Here is a 17,648-nt window from a genome sequence, read left to right as displayed (position 1 = left end):
GTAAATACTACAGTATTGTCTGCAAAAACATACTAAATAATCTGAGGAAGCTACAAATTACTTCACACTGAAGGAAGTTAAGCTACACTAAAACTACCCTTAAGAAAAATATAGTTTACTTATCTAAAGTTACATTAAAAAAGTAGTTCACTACATACATCCAAACTACTTCATGAAAAAGTGTTATATGTAAATCTGAAATGTCATGGACTACAAATTGCAAGACAGATCACTTTGGGGTCATATGTTAACAGAATGTGTTAATTAATTTAGCCCATTAAACACAAAAACAATGTTTCAAGTGAAAATTAGGTAGGTCTGATGCCAAAAAAGAAAGAACATTGCTTACTTCACCAATATTTTATTTTAGCAAAAAAAGGTAGTGTGTAGATCCAGTAGTTAGCTACACTGGTACAAAGCAAAATAAAGTAGTGTGTAGTTCCAGTAGTTAGCTACACTGGTACAAAGCAAAAAAAAGAAATTCACTACTGAAAACACTACTTCCCCAACACTTTAAATAATACAGTAATGTCTGCAGAAACACTACACTCCGCAAAAACACTACACTTTTTTTAGCTATTACAGTATTTAATTTGCATAGACACTGCCCATTACCCTACCCCCATATCCCAATTTGTGACACCCATAAGTGAGAAACTACGTGCCAAGTATAGACCATACATATATTGTGTACCCTACAGGATATAGAAATGAGCAGAAGCTCTAAACTATCTGTTCAGATCCCAGTCCTACCTACCAGTATTCATCGTAGCGTTTTTCTGACTTTATTCCGCAAAAACACTACAGTGAATACTACACTTAAGTATACTATAGTATACTATACTATTTTTTCATGTGGGCACCTAGAATACGTACTGTACAGGTCTAGCCTAGGGATGTGTGGATGAGTCAACCTTGCCCAAGACCTTACAGGTAGACAACGATGGTGTTCTTGTTTGGGTCAGGTGGAACATGGATGCTGTGGTAAGGAGGCCAATTCTGCATCCCAAGTGGCACCATATTCCATATTTAGTGCACTTCTTTTGACCAGCGCCCATAAGGAATAAGGTGCCATTTGGGACACAGACCAACACCGAAGAGCAGGTGGCAACAATCACAGCTCCTCTTTGCTCAGGAGAGTTGCATCGCTTCAGGCTATTGTTCCACATGGAAAGCTAAACCCAAATTACCCACCATGGTGGAACAAAACTGTACTTTCCTCTGCACTGTTCCACTGAAGCACTTAGTCTCACTGGAAAATGTATTCAGATGAGTAGCATATAAACCATCAGTAGGTGACACAATGTAAACCAATCTAGGAGCAAAGCAGCAGCACTTCTTTCCCAACCCCTTACCCTCCTCATCTCCTCCTCCCCTCCTCCTTCTCATCCTCCTCTCCTCCTCCCCTCTCCTCCTTCTCTCCTCCTCTCCTCCTCTCCTCCTCCTCTCCTCCCCTCTTCCCCTCCTCTCCTCCTCTCCTCTTCTCGTCCTTTCCTCCCCTCTTCCTCTCTTCTCCTCCTCTCCTCCTCTTCTCCTCCCCTAATCCCCTCCCCTTCTCCCCCAGTCCCCAAGTAGTGACATGTCACAAGCAGAGCTAGACCTCTCATCAACACCATCATAAACACTAACAAGTCTGGATCTGGATAATTGCTCAGGCTGACAAGGGGAGCAGTGAAAGACGTGAGAGAGAGAGAGGTGAGAAAGAGAAACAGGATGTGGGGGTGTTGGAGTGGAGCAGCAATAGAGCTCTGTGTGTTTGTTGGCACGCAACCAGTATCCTCCAGCTGAATCACAGCCGTCAGTATGATTAAACGAATGGTTACTAACCTGATTAACCTGTTGTTCACAGGTGACAGAGAGAGCGAGAACTTTGGACAGGGACTTATTCCCTATATTCCCTATAGAGTCCCATGCGGACTCTTGGACAAAAGTAGTGGACTATATAGGGGATAGAATACCAAAAGTAGTGGACTATATAGGCAATAGAATACCAAAAGTAGTGGACTATAAAAGCAATAGAATACCAAAAGTAGTGTACTATAAAGTGGATATTTCAGACTTGGCCTGAGACTGTCAGACGTCACCAGGGCAGGGCAGGCTGCCAGGTCATCATCTTTGTAGAGGAAACGGTTTGACTGGTGTAATTAACGATGGCGCTGGAGCAGCAGAAAGGCAGTGTGTGTAATTGCTGTGTTCCCCTGGCGGCTGATGGCTGATACTAGCTTGCTGTTGTCACCACTGCCCTCTGGGCTGTATCCCTCCAGGGTTCTGCTGATAGGCTGCTACTGCTGCTGCTGTTGTTGTTTGGAGGTTTGGATCTTGAGCGCTCAGCTAGACATGCCAAGCCCCCATTGTCTATCTACCTCTCGCCGCTGTCTTTTTTTGTCCTTTTTTCTCACTTCTCTCTCAAACACCTCCTCCCCCTTTCCCAATCCCCTCGCTCCCCCCTTCCCCCTTCCCCCCTCCCTGTCCCCCTCCCTCAATCTCTCATCCCCTCCACACCACCCCATCTCGTCTCCAGAGCGGGTTACTATATGCTCTGTGTTTGATCTTATTAACTTCAAGCTGCAAAGCAATTGCACAATATCCAAACAGTCTTGTCACAATGGATGGAACACGGCCATGGGGCTGCAGGGGGGCCATCAATAATTTAGCCCACTGGCCCCGCTATCCTTTTAGAGCTCAACATGGAGCCACTATCCATACGAAGGGAAATGGGGGCTGGAAGGGGGATGGTTTTCCTCACACACATGCAAGGCAAGCCCACCTCAACTGCTTGCTTGTCATCATTTGCGCCTCCTTTGGTAAAGAAAGAGTGGATTGGTGGTGTCTACCATTATATTTTAAATCGTTTTTTAGATATGTTATACACGTTATGATTATAAATGAATGCATTTCCATTTCAATTGCGGGAGAGTGAATGAGAGAGAAAAAAAGTAATAGAGAGGCTGTTAATGAGTGAATGGGTGAAGAGAAAGAAAGGGAGAGTCATATCCAATGAGACAGATACAGTATGATGCTAGGTTCAGCCTCTTCCTGGAAGAACTAGCTTCTTGCTCTCTAGGAACAAACAGGCTGAATGATACCTGCTCACTGCTAATCTACCCACCAGCCATGCAGGCACCCATACAGACAGTGTCCTCACCATTTACTAAAACCTCCTTTATATCTGGAGGCCTCATTGGCACACTGAGCCCCCTCTACTCCTCCACCCTTCCAGTGGCCCCTTTTCAGGCTGACAGATGTCAAACATGCTGGGACAGGCTGGTCCACAGCTGTCAGAGAAACAGGTAGACTAATAGGAAAAGAGGACACGGAGGGAGCAGGAGGAGAGGAAGTCTATTTTATCATCTTATCACCGCAGGCATTGGAGGAGATTAGCTGGCACACCTGAGGGGAGGAGGGGTAATGCTACACAAGGTATTTTACACAAGGTAATGACTGATTAAGCCATGCAGGGTTAATGAACAACACCGTATCCAGTTTGGCATCTACAAGATAATTCAATTACACTTTGCCTCCGCTGGCCTCACCCCAGCTAACGCTTGGTCTTGTCCCTCTTCCAGTTATTCTCCTTCCCCGTCTGTCTGTCTGTCTGTCTGTCTGTCTGTCTGTCTGTCTGTCAGTCAGTTTGTCTGACACGTGTACTGAAAGATGTAGTGTACTATACTGTTACTGTACCCACTGGTGCAGCCTGCTGATATGAAAGGATGTGTCTCTGTTACACTCAGACTCAGGAAGTGGCAAGCCCCATCTTGCAGCTGCCTTTCTCATGGTGGCAAAGTGAAGCCGTCCCATCATCCTTTAGAGGGGGACATTAGAGGAAACATAAATATATGTTTGTGGCAGGTGGGCACTGCTGAACAAAGAGAAGGCTTTAGGAGAAAAAAGGGTTTGAAGAAAAGATAGGTCGAAGTGGACACTTACAGTAACAAGACAGTATGTCAAACTTAGCTGTTGATACACCTGCCAGTCCTGTCTTCAGCTGCTAGTGTGATCAGAACATGAGTGTTTCTTTTCATGTGTGTCTGTGTTAGTGTGTGTTTGTGTGTGTATAAGTAAGTGTGTACAGCATGTGCATGCATGTGCGTGTCTATATAATACTTTTCCATGTTTCCTCCAGTGAACCGTAAGTGTACGTCTCAGTGGTGATGGTGGGCTGAATAGCTGAATAGATGAAGGTACTTGGTCAATGTCGAACACAGGAGCTGTAAGCTCCATAAAGCTTTGAGCCATCACAGGTTACTGAGATAGAAGACAGAACAAGGCTTTGAGCCATCACAGGTTACTGAGATAGAAGACAGAACAAACCCAGACAATAAACACGTAGTACACACTGGGAAGAAGATAAACAGTAGGAGTCGTTGAGCCACCACTTGCCTGTGGTGTGTGTGTGTGTGTGTTTGATGAGAGTCAGCGTGGGTGAAGAGTGTGGATAAGTATGTGTATGTGTTGTGATTCCTGTGAGACCCCCCGTGGAGACACTTAAACGTGGTCAGAGACACACTGACTGACGTCCATCAATAATGTAGAATGCACAAGGATCTAGCCGCGCACAGACACGCACGAGCACACACACACACACACACACACACACACACACACACACACACACACACACACACACACACACACACACACACACCACACACACACACACACACACACACACACACACACACACACACACACACACACACACACACACACACACACACACACACACACACACAATCACCAGGGATAGACAATCTACTGTCTCTCCCTGTTGGATGCCACATCTTCCACAGATGGATGGCTTCAATCTTCAATCTGATGAGAAACCCTCCCTGAGAACAGTTGATTGTAGCCTAGTCTGGCACATGAGCGAGTATCATCTAATATAATGTGTGATTATTAGCATTAGACCCCTGCATGAGTCTGTATGTGTATGTGAGGGAGAAACAGAGGGTATCTAGCCTAATGGTTAAAACATTCACATACAGATGAGGCAATATCTCATGCTTCGTCAATGGGGGTTCAGTCCAGCTGTTATGAGCATGTGTGTGAAAGACAGTCAGAGGCAAAAAACATCTCTCTCCCTCTATTTCAATTTCATCAGTTCATTTCAGCTCCAACAGTGCTTTTTGTCCAATAGTTATTACTCTGTCACCAGGCATTAGAGTATCATCAAATGTGGAAGAAGATAGACAAAAGAACATTTGGAAGTAAGGTTCCCGAAGTCTCTGGGAGTGTTTAGGCCGTACCTTCTTTCTCAATGAATTTATCTTCTCAAGCTCTCTAATTCTCTCCTGTGTGTCGGTCTGTGTGTGTCTGTGTGTGTTTGTGTGTCTATGTGTGTCCATGTGGGTGTCTATGTATGTCTATGTGTGTATGCGAGTGCGTGTTCCATGATAATATTCTGTATCGAATCCCTGGGGGAAATAGACCATCTTTCCTTCCATGTTTGGGTGATGTCAGAGTGAGATGAACTGCAATAAAAAACCCTCCAGTTCTCTTCTACTGCAGACCTCTTCACTGAACAGTGAACAGCCACTTTCCTCTCCTCAAGTCTGGAAATCATCACCCTGCCTTCCCACTTCCTCTAGCCCATCCAGGACCCACACTGAGTCCAATCAAGCCTGATGAGAGCAGCCCTGCCTGGCAGCTTAAAGGGCCTGCCTCCCGCTGCCCCTTCCCCTGTACCTGGGGCGAAGGTTGGGTCTGGGTCTGTTTGAGGTGGTTTAGTGCTGTAAACTCCCAAGCCCTCCTTCTACCGACCCTGGCATGGACATCAGGCCTGTTCTGGGGGTTTTCTCTGAGGCAGGATGAAGATGGAGACAGACATGGCTTAGGTCCCAAATGGCACCATATAACCTATACAGTGAGGGGGAAAAAGTATTTGATCCCCTGCTGATTTTGTACGTTTGCCGACTGACAAAGAAATTATCAGTCTATAATTTTAATGGTAGGTTTATTTGAACAGTGAGAGACAGAATAACAACAAAAAAATACAGAAAAACGCATTTCAAAAATGGTATAAATTGATTTGCATTTTAATGAGGGAAATAAGTATTTGACCCCCTCTCAATCAGAAAGATTTCTGGCTCCCAGGTGTCTTTTATACAGGTAACGAGCTGAGATTAGGAGCACACCCTTAAAGGGAGTGCTCCTAATCTCAGTTTGTTACCTGTATAAAAGACACCTGTCCACAAAAGCAATCAATCAATCAGATTCCAAACTCTCCACCATGCCCAAGACCAAAGAGCTCTCCGAGGATGTCAGGGAAAAGATTGTAGACCTACACAAGGCTGGAATGGGTTACAAGACCATCGCCAAGCAGTTTGGTGAGAAGGTGACAACAGTTGGTGCGATTATTCGCAAATGGAAGAAACACAAAAGAACTGTCAATCTCCCTCGGCCTGGGGCTCCATGCAAGATCTCACCTCGTGGAGTTGCAATGATCATGAGAACAGTGAGGAATGAGCCCAGAACTACACGGGAGGATCTTGTCAATGATCTCAAGGCAGCTGGGACCATAGTCACCAAGAAAACAATTGGTAACACACTACGCCGTGAAGGACTGAAATCCTGCAGCGCCCGCAAGGTCCCCCTGCTCAAGAAAGCACATATACATGCCCGTCTGAAGTTTGCAAATGAACATCTGAATGAGTCAGAGGACAACTGGGTGAAAGTGTTGTGGTCAGATGAGACCAAAATGGAGATCTTTGGCATCAACTCAACTCACCGTGTTTGGAGGAGGAGGAATGCTGCCTATGACCCCAAGAACACCATCCCCACCGTCAAACATGGAGGTGGAAACATTATGCTTTGGGGGTGTTTTTCTGCTAAGGGGACAGGACAACTTCACCGCATCAAAGGGACGATGGACGGGGCCATGTACCGTCAAATCTTGGGTGAGAACCTCCTTCCCTCAGCCAGGGCATTGAAAATGGGTCGTGGATAGGTATTCCAGCATGACAATGACCCAAAACACACGGCCAAGGCAACAAAGGAGTGGCTCAAGAAGAAGCACATTAAGGTCCTGGAGTGGCCTAGCCAGTCTCCAGACCTTAATCCCATAGAAAATCTGTGGAGGGAGCTGAAGGTTCAAGTTGCCAAACGTCAGCCTCGAAACCTTAATGACTTGATCTGATCTGCAAAGAGGAGTGGGACAAAATCCCTCCTGAGATGTGTGCAAACCTGGTGGCCAACTACAAGAAACGTCTGACCTCTGTGATTGCCAACAAGGGTTTTGCCACCAAGTACTAAGTCATGTTTTGCAGAGGGGTCAAATACTTATTTCCCTAATTAAAATGCAAATCATTTTATAATATTTTTTACATACGTTTTTCTGGATTTTTTTGTTGTTATTCTGTCTCTCACTGTTCAAATAAACCTACCATTAAAATTATAGACTGATAATTTCTGTCAGTGGGCAAACGTACAAAATCAGCAGGGGATAAAATACTTTTTTCCCTCACTGTATAGTGCACTTTGACGAGAGCCCCATGACCCCAGTAGTGCACCATTACGGTGCATTCGGAAAGTATTCAGACCCCTTGACTTTTCCTACATTTTGTTACGTAACAGCCTTATTCTAAAATTTATAAAATTATAATCTACACACAATATCCCATAATGACAAAGCAAAAACAGGTTTTTAGAAATGTTTGCAAATGTATTAAAAATGAAATACTGAAATATCACATTTATTACATAAATATTCAGACCCTTTATTCTGTACTTTGTTGAAGCACCTTTGGCAGCGATTACGGCCTCGAGTCTTCTTAGGTATGATAATACAAACTTGGCAAAACTGTATTTGGGGAGATTCTCACATTCTTCTCTGCAGATCCTCTCAAGCTCTGTCAGGTTGAATGGGGAGCGTAGATGCAAAGCTATTTTCAGGTCTTTCCAGAGATGTTAGATCGGGTTCAAGTCCGGACTCTGGCTGGGCCACTCAAGTCCATTCAGAGACTTGTCCCAGAGCCACTCCTGCATTGTCTTGGCTGTGTGCTAAGGCTCGTTGTCCTGTAGGAAGGCGAACCTTCACCCCAGTCTAAGGTCCTGAGCTTGTCTTCATCAAGTCTCTCTGTACCTTGCTCCCTTCATCTTTCCTTCGATCCTGACTAGTCTCCCAGTCCCTGCCGCTGAAAAAATCCCCACAGCATGATGCTGCTACCACCATGCTTCACTGTAGGGATGGTACCAGGTTACCTCCAGACGTGATGCTTGGCATTCAGGCCAAAGAGTTCAATCTTGGTTTCATCAGACCAGAGAATCTTGTTTCTCATGGTCTGAGAGTCTTTAGGTGCCTTTTCGCAAACTCCAAGCGGGTTGTCATGTGCCTTTTACTGAGGAGTGGCTTCCATCTGGCCTGACTGGTGGAGTGCTGCAGAGATGGTTGTCCTTCTGGAAGGTTCTCCCATCTCCACAGAGGAACTCTGGAGCTCTGTCAGACTGACCATCGGGTTCTTGGTCACCTCCCCCGATTGCTAAGTTTGGCCGGGTGGTCAGTTCTAAGTGTCTTGGTGGTTCCAAACTTATTCCAATTAAGAATGATGGAGACCACTGTGTTCTTGGGGACCATCAATGCTGCAGACATTTTTTGGTAGACTTCCCCAGATCTGTGCCTCGACACAATCCTGTCTCGGAGCTCTACGGACAATTCCTTTGACAACGTGGCTTGGTTTTTGCTCTGACATACACTGTCAACTGTGGGACCTTATATAGACAGGTGTGTGCCTTTGCAAATCATAAAATTTACCACAGGTGGATTCTAATCAATTTGTAGAAACATCTCAAGGATCATCAATGGAAATAGGATGCACCTGAGCTCAATTTCAAGTCTCATAGCAAATGGTCTGAATAGTTATTTAAATAATTTATTTCAGTTTTTTTTATTTTTAATAAATTGGCAAACAAATTGGCAAAAAATGTCTTCGCTTTGTCATTATGGGTTATTGTGTGTGGATTGATGAGGAGAATTTTTTTTAAATTCATTTTAGAATAAGGCTGCAATGTAACAAAATGTGGAAAAAGTCAAGGGGTCTGAATACTTTCCGAATGCACTGTATGTAGGGGATAGGGAGTAATTTGAGACACCACTACGTCCGTGGTGGTAGCTAGTGGCTGGGTGGGTGATTCTGAATTGGGGGAGGGATGAATTTTTAAGACTGAGGCAAGTTTTCCAGTATTTTTTGTATTTCTTTTTTAAAATCCATTGCCTGCTTCAGTGCAGTGTTTGAACTGTTCAGCGTCACTTACAGTTGTAAGGTCAGTGCATTAGTGTAATAATTTTATTCATAGCCTTTCTGTAGCCCTGGGGGTTGCTGGCTGTCATCAGTAATAAGCTGCTGACATCTGTCTAGCGTATATTGCCCATCGAGACTCATCTCCCACAAATGGGGGGCAGAGACCCTGTGTGTGTGTGTGTGTGTCCCACACCTCACACACTGCATGTGTGTGTGTGTTCGCATGTGAGTGACATGCTATGAACACAACGTAAACATGGGAGTGAAATGAGCACTTTAGCTTGAGTCATTGAGCAGCCTCATGCCCATTCCTAGTCCTACCTGTCTGAAGCCATAACAATAACGTGACTGCCAATTCAGTACCATATGCTATAATGTGCCTTATATGATTGTCGTAGAGTGTCAATAATGCTTCATGAGTCAAAATTAGTCCAGTGTTTCCAAACCTGGTTCAAACGTTCATCTCAATCTTTAGGCTTGTTCTGGCTTTGTCATGCTTGTTGGAGGACAACAATCAAATCAAATCAAATCAAATGTTTTTTGTCACAAGCGCCGAAATACAACAGACCTTACAGTGAAATACTTACTTACAAGCCCTTAAACAACAACGCAGTTTTAAGAAAATACCTAAAAAATAGTAAGCGATAAGAATAACAAATAATTAAAGAGCAGCAGTAAATAACAATAGCGGGCTTTATAAAGGGGGTACCGGTACAGAGTCAATGTCAATGTGTGAGGGCACCGGTGTCGAGGTAATTGAGGTAATAAATATGTACAGTTGAAGTCGGAAGTTTACATACACCTTAGCCAAATACATTTAAACTCAGTTTTTTACAATTCCTGACATTTTATCCCAGTAGAAATTCCCTGTCTTAGGTCAGTTAGGATCACCACTTTATTTGAAGAATGTGAAATGTCAGAGTAATAGTAGAGAGAATTATTTATTTCAGCTTTGATTTCTTTCATCACATTCCCAGTGGGTCAGAAGTTTACATAATGTACACTCAATTAGTATTTGTACCATTGCCTTTAAATTGTTTAACTTGGGTCAAATGCTTCAGGTAGCCTTCCACAAGCTTCCCACAATAAGTTGGCTGAATTTTGACCCATTCCTCCTGACAGAGCTGGTGTAACTGAGTCAGGTTTGTAGGCCTCCTTGCTCACACACGCTTTTTCAGTTCTGCCCACAAATTGTCTATGGGATTGAGGTCAGGGCTTTGTGATGGCCACTCCAATACCTTGACTTTGTTGTCCTTAAGCCATTTTGCCACAACTTTGGAAGTATGTTTGGGGTCATTGTCCATTTAGAAGACCCATTTGCGATCAAGCTTTAACTTCCTGACTGATGTCTTGAGATGTTGCATCAGTATATCCACATCATTTTCCTCCCTCATGATGACATCTATTTTGTGAAGTGCACTAGTCCCTCCTGCTGCAAAGCACCCACACAACATGATGCTGCTACCCTCGTGCTTCACGGTTGGGATGGTGTTCCTCGGATTGCAAGCCTCCCCCTTTTTCCTCCAAACATAACGATGGTCATTATGGCCAAACAGTTCTATTTTTGTTTCATCAGACCAGAGGACATTTCTCCAAAAAGTACGATCTTTGTCCCCATGTGCAGTTGCAAACCATAGTCTGGCTTTTTTATGGCGGTTTTGGAGCAGTGGCTTCTTCCTTGCTGAGCGGCCTTTCAGGTTATGTCGATATAGGACTCGTTTTACTGTGGATATAGATATTTTGTACATGTTTCCTTCAGGATCTTCACAAGGTCCTTTGCTGTTGCTCTGGGATTGATTAGCATTTCTCGCACCAAAGTACGTTCATCTCTAGGAGACAGAACACGTCTCCTTCCTGAGCGGTATGACACCTGCGTGGTCCCATGGTGCTTATACTTGCGTGCTATTGTTTGTACAGATGAATGTGGTAGCTTCAGGCATTTGGAAATTGCTCCCAAGGATGAGCCAGACTTGTGGAGGTCTACAATATTATTCTGAGGTCTTAGCTGATTTCTTTTGATTAACCCATGATGTCAAGCATCGAGGCACTGAGTTTGAAGGTAGGCATTGAAATACAATCACAGGTACACATCTAATTGACGCAAATTATGTCAATTAGCCTATCAGAAGCTTCTAAAGCCATGACATCAATTTCTGGAATTTTCCAAGCTGTTTAAAGGCACAGTCAACTTAGTGTATGTAAACTTCTGACCCACTGGAATTGTGATACAGTGAAATAATCTGTCTGTAAACAATTTTTGGAAAACTAGTCCTAACCGACTTGCCAAAACTATAGTTTGCTAACAAGAAATTTGTGGAGTGATTGAAAAACGAGTTTTACAGATTATTTCACTTATAATTCACTCTATTACACTTCCAGTGCGTCAGAAGTTTACATACACTAAGTTGACTGTTGAATGTCCTCAATGCACTTATTGATAAAGCCAGTGACTGATGTGGTGTACTCCTCAATGCCATCGGAAGAATCCCGGAACATATTCCAGTCTGTGCTAGCAAAGCAGTCCTGTAGTTTAGCATCTGCTTCATCTGACCACTTTTTTATAGACCAAGTCACGGTGCTTCCTGTTTTAATTTTTGCTTGTAAGCAGGAATCAGGAGGATAGAATTATGGTCAGATTTGCCAAATGGAGGGTGAGGGACAGCTTTGTACGAATCTCTGTGTGTGGAGTAAAGGTGGTCTAGAAATGTTTTTCTCTGGTTGCACATTCTGGGTCTTATCTTATCCTGATAGTATGAACTGGCCATGAATGACCCAGCAGACACCATCTCCTCCCAAGGAGCCACCATCGGGAGGCATGAGGAACTGCTTCGTGGCCTTATGGGTCCAAACATTGGCTGAACGCCATGACCGGGCATTGGACGGTTTGCTGGAACAATTCTGCTGTTTGTCTGGGAGGCAGCCTTCCACAGTGGTAACCCCACAGCCCCTCATTATCCCAGCTGCAAGCAGTGCCGTCTCATCGGCCACTCCACCTTCTCGGGAGCCCCGTGCCCCGTCGAGCACCTGTCGGGAGTTGCTAGCAGCTGGGTTAATCTAAGTAGATAGTGTGGTCTACAGTTTATCATGAGATACTCTACCTCAGGCGAGCAAAACCTCGAGACTTCCTTAGATATCGTGCACCAGTTGTTGTTCACATATATGCCTAGGCCCCTGCCCAGTGTCTTACCAGAGGCTGCTGTTCTGTCCTAATGATGGAGTGTATACCCCGCCAGCTGTATGTTCTTAATGTCATTGTTCAGCCACGACTCGGTAAAACACAAGATATTACAGTTTTTAATGTCCTGTTGGTAGGATATACGTGCTTTCAGCTCGTCCAATTATTTTCCAGCGATTGAACATTAGCTAGCAGCACGGAAGGCAAGGGCAGATTAGCCACTCGTCGCCTGATCCTCACAAGGCACACTGAAGTTTTCATGCTATTGAGGGCTGAGAATCCACTGTTACATAGGTACGTGGTTGCAAAGGGCATCAGTGTTTTAACAGCGCAATTTGCCAAGGCAAGAAACACTGAGCGCAGCCCTATCCAGAAATCTGGTAGTGGCTTCTGAATAAATTCAATTTTCACAGAACCGCTTGTTGCAATTCCGATTAGGCTCTCTTGTTCGGATATCGGTGAGTGGACTGGAGGCAGGGCATGAAAGGGATAATGAATCCAGTTGTTTGTGTTGTCCGTTTCGGGAAAGTACCTGCGTAATTGCGCACCCAGCTCACTCAGGTGCTTCGCTATATCACATTTGACATTGTCCGTAAGCTTGAGTTCATTTGCACACAAACAATCATACAATGATGGAAAGACCTGTGTGTTGTCCTTGTTAATGCAGACAGAAAAAAGCTCCAACTTCTTAATCATAGCCTCAAGTTTGTCCAGCACATTGAATATAGTTGCAGAGAGTCCCTGTAATCCTAGATTCAGATCATTCAGGTGAGAAAAACATCACCCAGATATGCCAGTTGTGTGAGTGTCACGCCCTGACCATAGAGAGCCCTCGGGGTTCTCTATGGTGTAATAGGTCAGAGCGTGACTAGGGGAGTTTCTAGATAGTATATTTCTATGTTGGTGTATGTGTATGGTTCCCAATTGGAGGCAGCTGATAATCGTTGCCTCTAATTGGGGATCATACTTAGTGTATTCCTTTTCCCACCTGCGTTGTGGGATATTGTTTTGTTTTGTATGTGTGCTTATGTGCTACGTATTTCACATCGTTATATCGTTGTTGTTTTGAGAAATGTCACTATTATGAAAATGTGGAACTCTACTCACGCTGTGCCTTGGTTCAATTATTTATATGACGAACGTGACAGTGAGAAACTTATCATCATGCAAGCGGTCAGACAAGTTAAAATTATGGTCAGTAAAGAAAACTTTAAGCTCATCTCTCAATTAAAAAAAGTGTAAATACTTTGCCCCTTGAGAACCAGCACACCTCTGTATGTTGTAAAAGTGTTACATGGTCGCTGCCCATATCATTGCATAATGCAGAAAATACACGAGAGTTCAGGGGCCTTGCTTTAAAAAAGTTAACCATTTTCACTGTAGTGTCCAAAACGTCTTTCAAGCTGTCAGGCATTCCCTTGGCGGCAAGAGCCTCTCGGTGGATGCTGCAGTGTACCCAAGTGGCGTCAGGAGCAGCTGCTTGCATACGCGTTACCACCTCATTATGTCTCACTGTCATGGCTTTTGCGCCATCAGTACAGATACCAACACATCTTGACCAACAAAGTCCATTTGATGTCACAAAGCTGTCCAGTACTTTAATAATATCCTTTCATGTTGTCCTGGTGTCCAGGGGTTTGCAGAAGAGGATGTCTTCCTTAATTGACCCCCCATAAACGTAACGGACATATACCAGGAGCTGTATCAGGTCCGCCACGTCTGTTGACTCATCCAGCTGTAACACATATAATTCAATGGCTTGTATGCGAAGCAGTAATTGTTTCAAAACGTCTTTGTGTGTTATTAGTCTAAGCAGACTATGTTTGTCTATTGTTAGATGAAGATCAGATCAAATTTGATGACCAATTTATGCAGAAATCCTAGTAATTCCAAAGGGTTCACATACTTTTTCTTGCGTTGTGAAACAGCGTTGTTTGATGAAGATATTGTCTGTATAGTTTTTTTGGCCTTTTCCCCCACCATTGTACCAGTCATATCCGTGGCATCAGGAAGAATTAAGTCCTCCACAATTGTATGAGGCTTGCCTGTCCTAGCCACTCGGTAGTTCACCGTATAAGACGTTTCTAGCCCCTTCTTATTAATGGTATCTGTTGCTTTTACATGTCTTACTACTCTAAAGTCGTCTTTATTCTCGCTCAAAGAACTCCCGTGGCTTATTTTTCAAATTGTCATGTTTCGTTCCTAAATTTCTGTGCAAATGTGAAGGTTTCCCGCAAGAGATTAACGGTTAATGTGATTGGATGTTAATTATTTGACTAGGCTACCTATATTTGACATTGTATTGTTATTTCGCTGAACACTAGATGGTTTAATTTGATTTTTGGCAGTGAAATGAGGCTAATCAGGCGAGAAAAAAACCTCACCCAAATGTATTGCCCCGTTGGAAAATAGATATATACTGTTTGAAAATGTGAAGAAAAAAAGAAAAAAAAAGATGTTATTTTATTTAAAATGTGAATCACATTTTTATTTGGCGTACCCCCGACGGCATTGTACCCCAGTTTGGGAATACCTGTACTACAGCATATACTGTATGCATGGAGAAACAGTAGTGCTGTGTCTGACAATATAAAATGGCTTTTAGATCTGGTAGTGTTATGGATTGGTATGATGTAGCATTGCAAGCAACTGTCTGCACTGAGTCGACCCCTAAAGTAACATGAGCTTGACAGGGACAAACACAGACACACTGAGAGCGTAGTGTGAACATGCATGTACTCTGCATACTGGGCCATAAAAGCAAATGCACAGTCTGGTGTTACAGCATTCATCGTCCTTTAAGCCTAGGTTGACGTTTACTGTCATGAATCTTGCTCTAGATGGGCCAGCTGCAAAGTCAAAATGTTCTATATCGTAAAAATATAATTTAAGTTTAGGGTTAGGCATTAGGGTTAGCAGTATGGTTAGGTTTAAAATCAGATTTTATAACTTTGTGGCTGAGCCAGCTAGTGACCACTCTGCAGAGCTGCCTCCAGTACATGAGTCATCTTAATAAATGCCAACCTGCCCTTTAACCAGGGCTAACAAATGTGGAGGAGAGATGGGAGACAAGGTTGAGGCTTTTCATGGGTGTCAAAGGGTTGGTTGGTTAGTAACCTGTATAAAAGGATCACTGTGAGAGAAAAAAGCCACACATCAATGACTGAAGATGTGCTGCTATGCATATTTTACAGGTTGAGGGGAAAGAAGTTTACAAGAGTGTAAGTGGATGGTAGGGGGAGGACAGGGAGGTGGGGGATGGGGGAGGCAGGGGAGGACAGGGAGGTAAGGGATGGGGGAGGCTAGGGAGGACAGGGAGGTCAGGGATGGGGAGGCAAGGGAGGACAGGGAGGTGAGGGATAGGGGAGGCAAGGAGGACTAGGAAGGTGGGGGATGAGGGAGGCAGGGGAGGACAGGAAGATGAGGGATGGGGAGGCAGGGGAGGACAGGGAGGTGAGGGATGGGGGAAGCAGGAGAGGACAGAGAGGTGAGGGATGGGGGAGGCAGGGGAGGACATGGAAGTGAGGGATAGGGGATGCCGGGGAGGATGAGGAAGGTGAGGGATAGGGGAGGCAGGGCAGGGCAGGACAGGCATGTGAGTGATGGGGGAGGCAGGGGAGGACAGGGAGGTGAGGGATAGGGGAGGCAGTGGAGGACAGGGAGGTGAGGGATGGAGGGTGAGGGATGGGTGATGCAGGGGAGGATGAGGGAGGTGAGGGATAGGGGAGGGAGGGGAGGACAGGCAGGTGAGTGATGGGGAGGCAGGGGAGGACAGGGAGGTGGGGGATAGGGGAGGCAGTGGAGGACAGGGAGGTGAGGGATGGGAGAGGCAGGGGAGGACAGGGAGGTGAGGGATGGGAGAGGCAGGGGAGGACAGGGAGGTGAGGGATAGGGGAGGTAGTGGAGGACATGGAGGTGAGTGTTGGGAGAGGCAGGAGAGGACAGGGAGGTGAGAGGCAGGGGAGATCAGGGAGGTGAGGGATGGGAGAGGCAGCGGAGGACAGCGAGGTCAGGGATGGGAGAGGCAAGGGAGGACAGGGAGGTGAGGGATAGGGGAGGTAGTGGAGGACAGGGAGGTGAGGGATGGGAGAGGCAGGGGAGGACGGGGAGGACAGGAATGGGAGAGGCAGGAGAGGACGGGGAGGACAGGGATGGGAGAGGCAGGGGAGGACAGGGAGGTGAGGGATGGGAGAGGCAAGGGAGGACAGGGAGGTGAGGGATAGGGGAGGTAGTGGAGGACAGGGAGGTGAGGGATGGGAGAGGCAGGGGAGGACGGGGAGGACAGGAATGGGAGAGGCAGGAGAGGACGGGGAGGACAGGGATGGGAGAGGCAGGGGAGGACAGGGAGGTGAGGGATGGGAGAGGCAGGGGAGGACAGGGAGGACAGGAATGGGAGAGGCAGGGGAGGACGGGGAGGACAGGGATGGGAGAGGCAGGGGAGGACAGGGAGGTGAGGGATGGGAGAGGCAGGAGAGGACAGGGAGGACAGGGATGGGAGAGGCAGGAGAGGACAGGGAGGACAGGGATGGGAGAGGCAGGAGAGGACAGGGAGGACAGGGATGGGAGAGGCAGGAGAGGACAGGGAGGACAGGGAGGACAGGGATGGGAGAGGCAGGGGAGGACAGGGAGGTGTGGGTTCCACATAGAGCTGGAGCAGTCAAGGATGGGCCGAGGAGGGAGGAGAGACATAGAGAAGCAGAAAAAGAGAGAGAGAGAACACAAGATAGGGAGGGTGTAAGAGAGATTTACTGTAGATGGAGGGAGGGAGCAAGAGAGAGATAGAGGGAAAAGGTGGAACAAGGAAAAGAGAGAGCAAAAAATTGAGAGAGATAAGAAAAGAGGAAGAAGCCTTAAAAAACATCTCCAATCCATCCATTAGTGTAAGTACTGTTCTCCTCCCTGTGGTTCAGGCCATCTTCATGTTGACTTCTCCCTGGTGAAGCACACTAGAGTGGGGAAGGAGGAGGCAGAGGAAGAGAAGGAGGTGGAGAAGGAGAAGGATTAGGTGGAGGAGGAATGGGAGGAGAAGGTGTAGGAATAAAGGAAGGTAATACATTGTGGGTTTCTCTTGTAAACAGAGTTATCAGTCAGTCTCTGACTCCCGGCCTGCCTGACCGCCTGCCTCCCTCTCTCACTGTCTGCCTCCCTCCCTGTCTGCCTCCCTCCCTCCCTCCCTCCCTCCTTGATACTACTGGAGTTTCACAGAGAAATCACCCTGACAGCCAATTAAAGAGCCT

The sequence above is a fragment of the Salmo salar genome, chromosome 28, assembly GCF_965601325.2.
Source record: "Salmo salar chromosome 28, fSalSal1, whole genome shotgun sequence".
Classification (NCBI taxonomy): Eukaryota; Metazoa; Chordata; class Actinopteri; order Salmoniformes; family Salmonidae; genus Salmo; species Salmo salar.
The sequence above is the reverse complement of the archived record's forward strand: the minus strand, read 5'-3'. Positions refer to the sequence as shown.